The sequence below is a fragment of the Protopterus annectens genome, chromosome 5.part0, assembly GCF_019279795.1.
Source record: "Protopterus annectens isolate FY-2018-M chromosome 5.part0, PAN1.0, whole genome shotgun sequence".
In the NCBI taxonomy this organism is placed as follows: Eukaryota; Metazoa; Chordata; order Ceratodontiformes; family Protopteridae; genus Protopterus; species Protopterus annectens.
This window is the reverse complement of record NC_056735.1, coordinates 867365758-867379815: the sequence shown is the minus strand read 5'-3', so window position 1 is coordinate 867379815 and position 14058 is coordinate 867365758. Positions and strand designations below refer to the sequence as shown.

At 36.2% G+C, this 14058-nt stretch overlaps 1 protein-coding gene across 2 annotated transcripts in view; it reads left to right on the top strand.

Annotated features, from left to right (window-relative positions):
• LOC122802867 (four and a half LIM domains protein 2) overlaps nt 1-14058 on the top strand; it is a 388073-nt gene that overhangs the window by 35629 nt on the left and 338386 nt on the right. Inside the window, exon 1 of one of the 2 annotated variants that reach the window (XM_044072665.1) lies at nt 12251-12574. The exons of the other annotated variant lie outside the window; for it this stretch is intronic. The gene's annotated coding sequence lies outside the window, so the exon portion shown is untranslated. Of the gene's footprint in view, nt 1-12250; nt 12575-14058 lie in introns of those variants that run through there. 2 annotated transcript variants of the gene reach the window in all.

Here is a 14058-nt window from a genome sequence, read left to right as displayed (position 1 = left end):
ACTGACAGTGTATCTGCCCTTTTCCCCACTGTAGTGTGATCTCAGAGTGAGAATATTAAAGTAGGGAGGGTGTGGGGGACACATCCCCCCACAATGGGGGTTGCGGGTGGCGTAACCCCCCACCCAGTACAGTTTAATATTGTCTAGTATTGTTGTCTATTGACCAGTCTCTACTAAAATGTTTAGTAAGTAGTTTATAACCTGTGTAGGTGGGAGCTACGCCCCCCCCTGTTGTGGGGGGCTGTGCCCCCCACACCCCCCTACTTTAATATTCTCACTCCAAGATCGCACTACAGTGGGGGAAAAGGGCAGATACACTGTCAGTACTTTTTTGGCGAAATGGATTTTTGGCGAATTGGACCCTATGTCAGAAATTTTCGGCGAAATGTCATAGACCCATACATATATATATATATATATATATATATATATATATATATATATATATATATATATCAAATATCCAGATAGCTCTCCACAGGATAAGTGTCCCACTGCTTAAAAGTATAAATCCAAATAATCCAACACACAATGCCAGGCAGTATACGAACCATAAAACTTTTATTACATAAAATAAAAAACGGTAAGCACTTTCACTGTGAGCTTCTTCAGACCAGTAAAAGCATCTTAATCAAACAAAGACATTTAAATATAATTAGTCAACCAATAGAATTCAGAGAATCCCTTTCAAATGTAAGTTCAAAATTTAAAGGCATATACCATCCTTACATAAACTTGCCTCTATCATTGTAGCAAGGCTGTCATAAAATAGCAGCTTTTAACTACAAACTTATTATAAAACAGCCTTTTATAAATGTTAAAAATGTGTATAATAAGATCTTCATATAAACAAAAGCACCTAGCAATAAATATATCTAAACATAAGATATAATGATCTCTGAAAAAAATAAAAAAAAATACATACTAATAAACAAAGTGAGACTAATCCTTACTCATGTCTGTATACTTCTCTGTCTCCCAGATTTAAGTGTAGGTTTTACGGATGCCTTCTCATTGAGGCCTCTACCCCTGTCTGGTCTCAGTCTGAGTATCCACTTGACCTCTCTACCTTCTGTCATGTTTCTAATGTCACCTTCTCGTAGGCTAGTTACATTAATGTCTATCACCATAAACTTAAATGTATGATCATTTCCTTGCAATAAAGTATGCTTGGATAAGGCCCTGTTACTAGAACATGTTCTAGTACTATACAGGTGTTCCCTTATTCTATCTTTCAGAGCTCTGTCTGTTTTTCCTACATAGAATGAGTGACAAATAATACACTGAGCTAAATAAACCACATATGATGTTTCACAGGAGGCAGAGATATTGAAATTAAAATTCTGGTCAGTGTCTGGATGCTTAAGACTCCCACGACTATTAATAAAACAACAGAATCAGCACTTACCACATGGATAAGTGTAGGGTCTAACCTCTAAGGATCAATCCGACTTGTTTGTTGGGTAGCAAAGTAACCTCTTCAAGTTATGTTTATTCATAAATCTGAACTTGGTTCAACACCCACAATTTCTTTAACTACTGGGTCCACTGTTAAAATCCCCCAGTTTTTCCTGATAATGTCCAAAATATCATTACTGTCACTGGTAAAGAACATAGGTATCTTCATACTTGTCATCCCATCATTATTTGTAATATGGGTATCATGATTTTGAGTGGGTGCATAATATGGGGACATTCTACTTCCCCTTAAGCTGTATAAATCTGAGAGCCCCTTCTCAATCTCATTGGTCCTATATCTTCTATGAGTATTTTTTTTCTTCAAGTCCAATAATTCAGACTGAAAGCCTTCATCCAATGCATTGAGTATGGAAACCCTCATGCTCTGTCCTTTAATTATACTCCTAAAAATGTATTAGGGGTGCATGCTATATCTATGAAGTAGGTGGTTCCTATAGCAGCTCTTTCTATACACCCCCATGTTGGCCAAACCATTACTCAGCCTCTCAACGTAAACATCCAAGTATTCAATCCTAGTTTTAGAGGACACCATCGTAAACCTAAGGTAGTCAGTAGCATCATTCAATTGTTGGACAAAATTATCCAAGCTCGTTGTATCACCTGTCCATATCAAAAAGAGGTCATCGACTAAATGTCAATAAAAGGGAACATGACTCATGTAAGACTCCATCTGTAAAAGTGTATTCTCCTCCCACAAAGCTAAAAACATGTTGGCGTAGCTATTGGCACATGAGGTTCCCATAGCTGCGCCATCTTTCTGTAAGTAAATAATGTCATCAAACAGAAACAAATTATTCTCCAGAACTGTCTCTAAAACAGACATACAAGGTCTATCTGTGTACTATTATAATCAAATAACTATGCCTGATAAGATATTGTTGTACTGACGCTACTCTTAATGCATTTGGTATGATGATAAATAATTGCACATCTAGTTTAACAAAATGGAATTTTGTATCCACGGGTAATGCATTTATAAAGCCATATAAATCAACCAAAAACTGTTTGGTATCTCTGGGAACAAACTTATTTAAGTCTAGAACAGGACATAAGTACCTCTCTACATCTAATGAAAATGATTCTGTACATGAGCCCCTACCAGTCACTGTTAGTCTCATAGGTGGTTTCACCCCATTCTTATGTATTCTTGGCCATCTTTGTATGGTAGGGATGAGAGGATAATCACACTTTAAAAACTTAAACAGTTCAATCAATTCACTTTTCAAAATATCCTCCAACATATTCAGAATTCTAATTTCCATTGCATGCACATATTCAATGTTAACAACAGAATAGTATCTGACATCACTCAGCATCATCGTCATAGCTACATTGTAATCATCTCTATCCATTATGACTATAGGACCGCCTTTATCTGCTGGTCTGGTGACTATGGCGTCATCATTCTGTAGCTGTTTCAAAGCTCTATGTTCATTAAGTTTCAGGTTATACTTGAGATTTCTAGATACATTCCCATTTCTTTTATCATCATAAAACTTATGTAAGTCATCCTCTACAAGTTTATTAAACGCTTCAACAAGTGGATGAGAATTCAGTATATATAAACTAGGTTTCCTAAATACGTGATCAGAATTATTCATACAATTTCCAAACTCTAATTTTAGCATCACATTTCTGCTAAACATATTAAAGTCCAAAATTGTATCTATAATGTCACTGTGCTTAGTAGGAATGAAACTGAAACCTTTGCTCAAAACTGATATTTCATCTGCAGTTAAACTGCATTGAGATATAGTCCATACTAATGAGTCCCCAGGTGATTCCACATTTTCTTGAGGGACTGTCTCTACTGTCTCTCCATAGATAATTTGCACTTCTGGCACCCTCGAGTCATAGATCGAGTTCTCCTGGCCCCTTTCTCTCCACTGATGGGTAAAGGGAAATGTGTATATGAGCCGGCATTTGAACTAGAGGGTTTTCCTGTAACTGACATATAAAGTGTATTTAAGATCTTTGGTATCATATTCTTCCCATACTGTATTTCGGACACACCTATAGGCTGAGCCATACCTATAGGCATAGCTTTAGTACTCATATGAGATGCTGAGGAGATGAGAGAAGTCCCCTCAGCATTGGTGGAACTACGTTCCCTAGCTCATTCTCTTGCTGGATAACATTCACTGGAGCCCTATTGGAGGCATTGTCAGATTCTAAAACATCTTCAAACACTAAGGTAGCTGTTTTCTGTATGTGAGAGTTGCTAAGACTACCATCATGTTCATAATGTCTATTCTCTCTTTGATTTCTCGGCCATATGAAAACTTGTCCCCTCTTAAAGTCATTGGTATCTCTGTCTCTTTCTACCTTCTTTTATTGTAACAGTTTCCTTTCATACACAACAATTCCATCCAACAAATTCTCCATTAACCTATCAATAGCTGGTCCTGAATACTTATCAGATATAAGCTTTCGCTGTTCTCTGATGGACTCTCTCAATTTATCTTCCTCAGGTTTGAAAAAGTCAATAAGCTGAGCCAAATACTTGGTGCTTATCTCTAGGTTAAATTGCTGGCATTTAGTAAGTAAATCCGGGTATAAAGCTCTATAGGTGGGCATTTTGAGGATACGCAGGCCCCTAGGAATGATTTTCCTTGCCAAACATACCTCAAAATGTTGTTGTTGCATTTGTAGATGCTTTAACTTAAGGAAATCCAACTCCAGCTTCTGCATGGCATTCCACACACTTTCATTATCAAATGCTTCTGTATTAGATTCACCGTCACCAGAAATTACCTCATAAAGCATTAAGGGATTCCCTTCAGAGCTTACACATGCGTTAAACCTATCTGGCAAGTTCTTGATAGTATCTCTCGACCCTCTGGGTCTATATTCATGTTCCAAATCTTCATTAAATCCTTCTGCCATGTCCCTGAGGAGTGCAATCCAAAAGCTTGTGAAAATAACAAATATCCAGGTAGCTCTCTACAGGATAAGTGTCCCACTGCATAAAATTATAAATCCAAATAATCCAACACACAAAATAACAGTGAGGCAGCCAGGCAGTATACGAACCATAAAACTTTTATTACATAAAATAAAAAACAGTAAGCACTTTTGCTGTGAGCTTCTTCAGACCAGTAAAAGCATCTTAATTAAAGACATTTAAATATAATTAGTCAACCAATAGAATTCAGAGAATCAGTTTCAAATGTAAGTCCAAAATTTAAAGGCATATACCATCCTTACATAAACTTGCCTCTATCATTGTAGCTAGGCTGTCATAAAATAGCAGCTTTTAACTACAAACTTATTTTAAAACAGCCTTTTATAAATGTTAAAAATGTGTTTAATACAATCTTCATATAAATAAAAGCACCTAGCAATAAATATATCTAAACATAAAATATAATGACATCTGAAAAATTTTTTGAAACCTACATACTAATAAACAAAGTGAGGCTGACCCTTAGTCATGTCTGTATACTTCTCAGTCTCCCAGATTTAAGTGTAGGTTTTAGGAATGCCTTCTCATTGAGGCCTCTACCCTTGTCTGCTCTCAGTCTGAGTATCCACTTCACCTCTCTACCTTCTGTCATGTTTCTAATGTCACCGTCTCATAGGCTAGCTACATTAATGTCTATCACCATAAACTTAAATGTATCATGATTTCCTTGCAATAAGGTATGCTTAGATAGGGAACTGTTACTAGAACATATTCTAGTACTATATAGGTGTTCTCTTATTCTATCTTTCAGAGTTCTATCCATTTTTCCTACGTAGAATGAGTGACAAAGAATACACTCAGCTAAATAAACCACATGTGATGTTTCACAGGAGGTAGAGATGTTGAAATTAAACTTCTGGTCAGTTAAGACCTTTTTTTGTCAAGTGGTTCACCTGGTGGGCCATGACTTGCTTTCTGTGAGCAGGTAGTGACTTGTATTTGGAGGACTGACATATATGTATACATATAGCTATATATATATATATATATATATATATATATATATATATATATATATTTCTATATATATATCTATCTATCTATATATATATATATTTGCTACACTTCATACTTTGTTTTATCATGTCACTAATAAGAAACTTGTGTTGTTTCTAAATTTTTATTTTGTTCTCCTGTTTCACACTCACAACTTACCACAACGTTTGCTTTCATCCAGATGAATTACACAGAACTCCTTTCACAACCATCTCTGATTATTTATATTTCTCTTTCATACCCAACTCATCTCCTTTGCCACTCAGTAGCCTGTTTTAAATATATTTTCCTTGCTTTCAAGAAGCTATGATGCCTGCCTTCACAAACTACTAATGGCTACTCAGCAAGTCAGAGTGTGTTGCCTGTGTACCGTTGGACTATGCAGCGATAAGGCAAGCTTTTTTTCTTGCTTATAGTCTCTTACATCCTTTGCAATCAGTATTGAATCCACTTGCTACTACTACTACTACAACTTGTCCTAAGATTCTTGAAGTGCCATCAGGCACAGTTGGTAAGGAATGTCATACTATAAAGTACAGAATGAAGTGGACAAATACAAACCACATTAGCAGAGAATAAAAAGAGGTTAAGACAACTATTTCCCTAAAGTAGAATGGCAATGGAAGTAAAACAACATTGCTACCTCAGATGCAACATTATGATGCAACATAGAATTATTTGAAATATTTTAGAGATGAAGTCATATGTATATGTCCAGTTAATCCTCTTCCTTCCCTATATACTTTTAGAATCTCCATGGCTACAAAGATGGATGAAGGATGACAATGATCCAATCATTTTAGGCTTTTACCTTGCCACTGGGCTGTTGATTCTCAGTTTGTCAAGTTTGTGTGATTGCCTTAGGTACGTCAGTTAAGGTACATAAAGAGTTCAGCCTCAAGCTTTGATCATGGGTCACATCTTATCCATGACTTTTCTAAATCTTATGGTAACAAACTAATAATAATTAAAGACAGGAGTCCTCCCAGCAGATTCTAAATGAAGAAAACCCCACAGAAGCTTCTTGTCCTATACACAGCCTATGGTGAAAGAGGAAGATGAGCCTAGCCTAGATGAAGTAAGAACACCACTAACGACAATGAAGTCAGGGAAAGCAGCAGGCTCAGATGAGGCCATGGCAGACATCATCAAGATGTTGGGTGAATTAGGTGAGAAATGGTTCCTAAGGGTACTTATAACAGTATGGAAAGACAGGCATAGCCCAGATGACTGTAAAATACTAGTGCCCATGTACAAGAACAAAGGGGACATTCACATCTATGGGCATTATACTGGTATCAGATTCCTGTGAAAGTAATGGAGAGGTTGAATGATAAATGAAATACAGAGTAGTTGAAAGTAACATGGGAAGTGATTAGTTTGGATTCAGATCAGTATGCAGTACAACCAACATAATGTTTGCAGTGAACACATAGTGGATGATGTTTGCAGTGAACAGACAGTGGATGATGCTTGCAGTGAACACATATTGGATGATGTTTGCAGTGAACAAATGGTGGATGATGTTTGCAGTAAACAGATAGTAGATGATGTTTGCAGTGAGCACATAGTGGATGGCGTTTGCAGTGAACAGATAGTGGATGATGTTTGCAATAAACAGACAGTGGATGATGTTTGCAGTAAACAGATAGTGGATCATGTTTGCAGTGAACAGATAGTGGAGACGAATTTAAAAATGAGGAAAGTGTGCAACTGAGCATGCCTAGCCTTGGAGAAAGAATATAACAAGGTCCCATGAAACCTGATTTGGGCAGTCCTGCAATAGATCAAAGTCCTGGAAACATTGATAGAATTAGTGCAACTTACTAGTCATATGTTTATTTATTTGTCTTTTTTGACTGGGAAAGTCTGACTGGGAAAAAAACTATATTCTGTAGGCCCAGAGAGAAAAGCTTCAGAATTAATTTGCATGTAATACATAATAGCAATCATTTTTGATATACATAATTCACAAATAAGTAAACAGAGATTTATATATGTCTAGTACAGAACTAAAAAAATTAAAATTAAATACAAACAGAAAATTGTATATGCTAAATGCCTTGAGGATAACAGAGAGTTATAAAAAGGAAAGTATTATATTAGATAAATGGATCAGATGGAAAGAAATAATAGGAGTTAGGGATAATACTGTAATTATGTATAGAGAATGAGTTAGTGGAACAGGTGTATAGTCACTGGTGTGATTACTCAGTGTCTGAGAGGAGTGAAAGAGTGAAAGGTATTAGTGTGGTTAGTCAGATGTATAGATGGAGGCAGGTACACTAAAGTAGTTAAAAGTAATGTGGATGTTGAAGTTACTGTCAAGAATGGTCTAAAGAGGAGACTAAGCAAGGGAGTAATAAAGGCAACGCTAAGTCTGGTATGTATTCTTTAAGTAAGCCAATCAACAATCGTCTGTTTAGACCTCAGTTTAAAAAAATATAATTTACTTTTGTACAAAATAGTGGTTATACTAGAAGTACTGATTTTTCCAATTTTTGGATAGAGTTTTATATGCAACTGCTAAAAGATACCAAAGAAATGGTAAATTATCTTACTTACATAAGAAAGGAGTTACACCATTAAATAAGACTGTTATTTGAACTGCACCTCATCACCGTGCTTGAAGAAATTATTGAAATGCTTTCTGAAATTCTTCCCATGCTATGATCATAAAAGTTGTCAACCAGTCCTGAGTTTTATATTACATCTTCAGCAATGAATATTTATATTTTTTCACAATTCTATGAGGTGTAAGAAAAGCTCTGTGGATAAATATCCATCTGAAATGTTTCCAGACAAAAGCATTTTTTTGTAGCAGAGCATAATAGCATAGTTTTATCTATGCCTGAAAAAATGTGATCAGTAAGTGTGATTCGAATAATCCCAATGAGAATATGGACAGATGTTTTATATTATAGTACAGTTTTATATAGCCGAGAGCACTGAAGCTGCACTTGATTCATTTAATAAATACATTTTATATATATTTTAATAACATTAGATATACTTTTGCTTGTATTTCAATCATGTTTTCTGTCTTTGGGGATAAAAAAACTGTCTAGTGGTCAGTAAAATCAGCCAGCCTTCGGAAGCTAATTCATACTTATGAGCAATGTTGTCAGCTGATGTAGCTATGGTTCCTTTTAAACAATTTAACTTGCAGAATAAGCCACTAAACGTAATTTCCATAGTTTTAGTAATACTGGAGCATTTAATGAATCCTGATGTAAAGGAAATTGGAGATATATAAAAAATCCATTTTTTACTGTTGGATATCTATATAACATTTCAGTAAATGTTTACATATTAAGCTGTTGTTGCAACAAGCATATGTAAGCAATTATTTAATACTCATTGTTTTATTATCTATACGGCTTAAATCTGGTTTTGGTACTTTAAATATTTTATCATAAGATTTAGCTTCAATGACATTTCCCATTTCTTCAGTGTCAGTAGATAGCAAGATTCACACACACACACACACACACACACACACACACACACACACACACACACACACACACACACACACACACACACACACACACACAAACTCTCATACTGCAGACAAACCTCAGAAATTTACAGGATCACCACTTCATCTAACTGCATGTCTTTGACATGTAGGAGAAAAGTAAATCATCAAATGAAACCCATGCAGACACAGACAGTATGCATAGACTCCACAAAAAGGCAGCCTAGTTAGGAACTAAATTGGAGAACCAAGGGATGTAATGTAGCAGTGCTAGCCACTACACTACTCTGCCATCTTATTTCTTAATAATTACTCTTACATTTTCAATCTCTCACTCTGGACTTCTCTTCTTGAAATTTGTCATTTTTATTGTGCAGTTCTTCCACAAAAGGCAGATTTGTGCTGTCACAGTGAAATCAGCCTAAACTGTAAATGACACTATCATAGCTCATAAGGCAGAAGTCTAAGACAAGTATGGGGAAAATTTGTGGCAAAGTATTTATGATTGTCAAAGCTGTGAACCTATATTTCGATAATCTCACATTGCACCCATTTTGTAAACAAGGTTGTGAGAACCCTAAAAGCAAATGGCCTGGCAAACCTTAAAGCTAAAAAACTGTATTTTTCTCCTAATTCTCTAATAACTGGTTGAATTTTTCATACCATATAAGGTTTTGACCTCCTCCAAACATCATCATGAATCCCACAGCTGCATTTGTCATACTTTCAGTCATACCTCTCAGCTGTCTAGATTTTTGCAGAATGTCCAAATTTTGTCTTACATTTTTGGTCTGTTCCTCATAAAATGTGTGGTTTTCTGGCAAGTCACAGGATTGAAGTCATTAAATAAAGGCATACATTTGAGTTTTAGGCTTTATATCCTTCAGAAAATGCACACTAACACAAATCTGGCTGTTCCAACAACTTTCTAAGTTTATAACAGAAATATTTAAAATCTGTCCCTATTTGGGGGCTTTTATCCTCCCCCCTTATTTCAGGCTTTGTCCAGATTTCTTGTGCTAAGAGGTTGAGAGGTATGCTTTCAATACTGCTCCTATTTCCACCTTTTAATGTTTTCCTAGATAGGACCCACTTGGTCCTTCTTACAGTCCTTCTTTGGTGGCCTAGTGGCCCTGTTGGGACATAAATTGGGTTCTGAGAGCAGGGAAGTGGGGATGGGGATGTAGTTGGAATTCAGTCATATCTTCCCATTCTGCTCCAGATTGGCTTGTTCTCTGTGAATCACTGTACATATACAGAGAATCCAAACCGAGGGATTTTTAAAACAATATTTTCAACAGCAAGCTCAGCATGCAGGAACAGAATCTGTGCCATTGTGGTTTAACTATTTTTAATAGTCATACTATTGACTGTAGACTGAGTCATTAATAGTTATTTTGGAGTACATCAAAAATGGTAATAGCCATTATACAAAGGGGGAACATTTTTTTCAGCTCAAAAGGAGATCTTGCATTTACTGTGTGATAACATATTCACAGCACAGCAAAATATGCACATTAATAGTACTTTTATTTGTAAGCCAAACCTTAAAGAATACTGTGCTGAAATGTTGGGTAAGAAGTTTTGAAAAGCACCAAAATTATGATTCAGCATTTATTTTGGTGTATTTTGTCTTTAATTTGACCATACATTAAAAATTACCTTTTTGAGAAAAGTATTTAAGTGTGACAACATCATTTTTTCTCAGCAGATGGCGGTATTTCTTTCCACTGTGACACCTATTTCATATTACCACTGGACTGCCCTGTGTCTCTGCAGAAGAAAGGCTTCCATTTCCAGTGTCAAATAGTTTGGATCAAAGGTAATTCAGGGTATGTGATGGCTGCCCAGAAAGGAGAGGACTTATTGTCCCATTTGTTCCTTTCCTTTTTCAAATGGGAAGAACAGACTCCCTGGTAATGGCTAGTGGTATTGCTTAGCGCAATACTGCTTTTTTGGGGTTTTTTTGCACATTATATTCTGCCAGTAGTTCACAACTCTCATACCAAAACCACACACACAGACACACATGCACACACACACACACACACACACACACACACACACACACACACACACACACACACACACACACACACACACAAAGCAACGGCAATAGAGCTTTAGCATATAATACCACATTTACCAGTATCATGCAGGTCACTGTACATGTAAAAGAGTTGAGTGGCACTACACATTGGTCTCTGCCAGATATCAAGCCCAAAGCTCCTTGCAGGAACATACATTTCTTTACAGCAGAGACCAATCAGCCAGTAATTCAGCTTAGCCTGCCTTATCTCTCACAATTGTACCTACTTCATGACCCCATTAGTCAAATTCTATCCAGCAGAAGCACAGGCAGCCCCCCACCTCCCACACCTTTCCTGTTCAGTAGTAAACTAGTATCATGTTACCATTCTTATAGTAGTGCAATAAAACCTCCAACCCAGCAATGAGAAATACTTTTTTTTAAAAAGATACATGACAATATTTTATTAAATTGCAAATGTAGTTGCTTGCCAGTCATGCATGACCCGTTTCATCTAAATAGATTCACTGTCATCCTCTTCTACTAAAATATTAGTATTGCAACATTCTTGAGGGTTTTTGGGCAGTCTGTGATAGTACATCAGTCTGTCAGCTGATTCACAGAATAAAAGAGCAGAGTTGTGCTTCTTAGTTCATTTGTGTTACATAAATTTTGTATTTTAATACAAAAGTCTAACTAGCCAAAGTCAGTATGAAAGGCACACACACACACACACACACACACACACACACACACACACACACACACACACACACACACACACACAAAAAGAGTCCTCTCAAAGATGACGGGAATTAAAGAACAACGGTAAGTAGACGTTGCTTATTAAGCCTATTTACTTAATACTAATTAACTGCAAAATGTCTGTAGTTTGGGACATAATTGCTATTCCTTTATATTGTCACAGATAACTAGAACATTAACCTCTGATCCATGGAGCACCACAGACCTTATAAATTCTGTCACATTCATTCCTTACCACATGTAGAGGTAGACATTCTATGGAGCTGTACCACTGGAGAGAGGAATGCTGTTAAAATCACATACGAGTGTTAACAGGAATTCCACATATAGTTTCTTGAATTTACATAATGCTGTAGTAATCAGGGCTCACAGCACACAAATTAATACACAGGGGAATATTTTTGCCAAGGAGGAGCTTTTTTCCTTTTTCTCTTATTTCTTTCTTCACTAAAAATGTATGCAGCAGGTATAAAGGGTTAAAGGGAAGTGCCTGTTTAATATCTGTAGGAGGTCTAAAGCAGGCAATGTTTTGAGAAGGAAGAAAAAGTAAACCTCTGGAATACAAGGAAGAGGTCGTTTGCCAGCTGCAGCCTGCCTAGCAGAAAAAGGTTTCCAGTGCCTTTGTTCCCTTATATGGGCAAATGATGCAGAGATGGATTTTATTAAATAGTGAAGCACTCCATTTTCTAAAATGTAATACAGGCTCAGAAGACAGTGGTGCTGCCATTTGAAAGGGCTTCTGGAATCCCATTGAACAGCTCTGCAGAATCAGTCCATTGCTGCTTGTACACATTTCGTAACGGATGTGTTTCCCTGATTCCCGTTCGCTGAGTAATACTAGACTGCCAACTGCCAACTTGTAAGTAGTTCAGAAGCTACAATGAGTGCATCAGTGTCTGTGTAGTATTTTGTTCTAATGAAGATGAATGTGCAGGTCTGCATTGATTTCAGTAAAGTAAAAAAACAGTGAAAATGCAGACAGGGTAGGTATAGGTAATAGCCAGCTTTATTTGTCTGACAGAAGAATAGCTACTATAGTTAAACTGTAACCAAAGGTGATATATTGTGAAACTGAATCAATACAGGGTTATTTGGCATTCAGACTTTCAAAATTAGTTCCATATTAACAGAAGCGTTTTTACTGTAGCCATCTCCTAACTGCACCTTGGTGTGGTAGCTCTTTTCCACAAATTGATTTAAGAAATGATGTATAAAATAATATATAATCTGTTGTTGTGAATATTGTAGACATTCTAACACAACATAAAGGTGCAAAAAATTCTGTAGGCTAAGCAGGGTACTTGAACCGGGAATAAAACTGCAATATGGTAAGGTAGATTTTCTTCTCAACTGTTGCATTATTCTTAACAGAAAGGAATTTCTTAGCCAGTAATGCATATACCTGTCTGTATCTCTATGTGTCTATGCACTTCCTCTTGTACAGTCCTATAGCTAAAGAGTCTGAAAGTATCATTATGGTAAAGGTAATAGTGTACAACACTTTATTTCATTGCACAGTCTAAAAGGTTTATGTGATTATTTGGCACAATTGTATACTGTAGTTCAATAAGCCATGGTTAAGCTGTATTTGCTATATCATTAGTGATTTTCCCAGTGTTTTTCTTTTATGGTTCACTATAGTTTCTTGTAATTTTATATTCCAATTTGGTATACTAATATGAAACACTACAATATTACTCTAACTGTATAGACAATATTGTAAGGAAAACTGCACACAGTAAAATGTTCTTCTATGCAGCAACATAAACAGCATGCATGAAGAATACAGTTTCCAAATTTAAAAAAAAAAATGTCAGTGCCAAAAGTGCAACAAAGTGACAGTATCATAAACCAGAAAATATGTGACAGAATATTGGGGGCATTTTCTGGAGACAATAGTATAATTAATAATGTGAAGTACTCTTTCATAGTCTGATAAACACAGATGAGGAGGCAGTGGATTCAAAATAGTGACATAACTTGAATGTCGCATGAGACAGACTAGTCAGTCATGATAAATTCATGTATTCTAGATGCTTTCACCATTCCTAAATCCATCCATCTCCCCTTTTTCACATTTTTACACATGGGGTCAGGGTGTTATTTCACTAATTGCTAAAGTTAACATTGTATATGGCTTGCTACATTGCTACTAATGTTGCTTTATTGTGCTCTACTTCCTGTAGACTACACATTTCTTCCCTCATGTTGAAAGTTTTCCTACTTGCAGTCTTTACTTATGGAATATTAATACACTTGACTGAAATTAATGATTTATTTTGTGGCTACCTTTTACTGTTTTATGCAGCAAGCTTCACAGGAGGCATGCATACCACATGTATA